The following is a 1,945-nucleotide window of genomic DNA, read 5'->3' as shown; positions in this document are numbered from 1 at the left end:
ACAGCGTACCTAAGTGATCCAGGTGTGACGTTACCCACTTTAATTATCCAGGTTTAAGAGTCTACCAAAGTGATCCAGGTGTGATGGCCTCATCTAAGCTATCCAGGTGTCACATTACCCACCTAGTTATCCAGGTGTCACAACCTACCTTATCTGTTCAGATGTCACATTACCCAACTAATCCATTCAGCTGTGACAGCCTACCTAAGTGATCCAGGTGTGACATTACAGACTTTAATTATCCAGGTTTAAGAGTCTACCAAAGTGATCCAGGTGAGATAGCCTATCTAACTTATACAGGTGTCACATTATTTTCCTAATCTATACAGGTGTGAGAGCCTACCTATGCTATCCAGTCATTACATTACCCATCTAATCTATTCAGGTGTCATTTTAGCCTACTTAAAATATCAAGGCGCTAAGTGCCGGTGGCACATAGAAAGCACCATCCGAACGTGGCCGTTGCCAGTGCCGCCCCGACTGGCCTCCATGCCGATGGCACGTAAAAAGCACCATCCCATCATGGCTGTTGCCAGCGTCGTCTGGCACCTGTGCAGGTGGCACGTAAAAAGCACCCACTACACTCACGGAGTGGTTGGCATTAGGAAGGGCATCCAGCTGTAGAAACACTGCCAGATTAGACTGGGCCTGGTGCAGCCTTCTAGCTTCCCAGATCCCAGTTGAACCGTCCAACCCATGCTAGCATGAAAAGCGGACGTTAAATGATGATGAGGTGTCTCTTAATCTGTCTAATCTATCAAGTGCCACTTTACTTACAATTTATATATATATATATATATATATATATATAAATATATATACAACTTATAAATAAGTTTATAAGTTGTTTATAATTGTAACCTTTAAAGGTATTTTTTAATATGCTGGCCAGGAAATTATCTGTAAATGTAATATGTGACAATTGTTCGGTAGCCATGATAAAACTCCAAGTTTGGGATGCTGAGGTGGAAATCCACTCCGCCATATTCCGATTGCTGGATACTGAAGTGATGGCGGCATGGATTTCCACCTCAGCATCCAAAACTCGGAGTTTCATCATGGCTACCGAACAATTGTCACATATTACATTTACAGATATATATATATTATATATATATATTAATATTTAGCATAAGTACCAGAGTGACTCAAGAGCTGAGAGTTACATGTACCACTCATATATATATATATATATATATATATATATATATATATATATATATTATATTAAATTAGAGACAAAATCACTATTAGGCAAATCAAACAATGAAAGACTTAAGCCAATACATAAATTAATTTATATTATTTAAATATGTAACAATTATTAAAAAAATATAATTAATATCCACTACGATCGTTTCCTGGCTGCTGTCATCAAATTTTTAGGTCGCAGTCATTCATCAGGTGTTTCGAAATTTTTCTTGGCGAGTTTTAAACAATTGTTTAAAACTCGCCAAGAAAAATTTGATGACAGCAGCCAGGAATCGATCGTAGTGGATATTAATTATATTTTTTTAATAATTGTTACATATTTAAATAATATAAATTAATTTATGTATTGGCTTAAGTCTTTCATTGTTTGATTTGCCTAATAGTGGTTTTGTCTCTAATTTAATATAATATAATATTTTACTATAAAATTGGATTCAATCCTAAATCTGATTTTTCCCTGTAAGTTTGGATTTATTCCCTAATATTTATTATATATGTATATATATATATATATATATATATATGAATTCAGTGTACATTTAAACACATAAGAGGAATCCTTCAAAGGATTCCATGTTTAAATGTACACTATATTTCAATGAATAATATATAGTCTATTGACTAATTTTTCTATACGCTAGGTCACAGGTAGTAAAAATTTCTAAAATCTTTATTACCCTGATATTAAATAATATATATATATATATATATATAGGTACATGCATACACATGA

Source organism: Octopus sinensis, unplaced genomic scaffold (genome assembly GCF_006345805.1).
Source record: "Octopus sinensis unplaced genomic scaffold, ASM634580v1 Contig15302, whole genome shotgun sequence".
Lineage (NCBI taxonomy): Eukaryota > Metazoa > Mollusca > Cephalopoda > Octopoda > Octopodidae > Octopus > Octopus sinensis.
The sequence above is the reverse complement of the archived record's forward strand: the minus strand, read 5'-3'. Positions refer to the sequence as shown.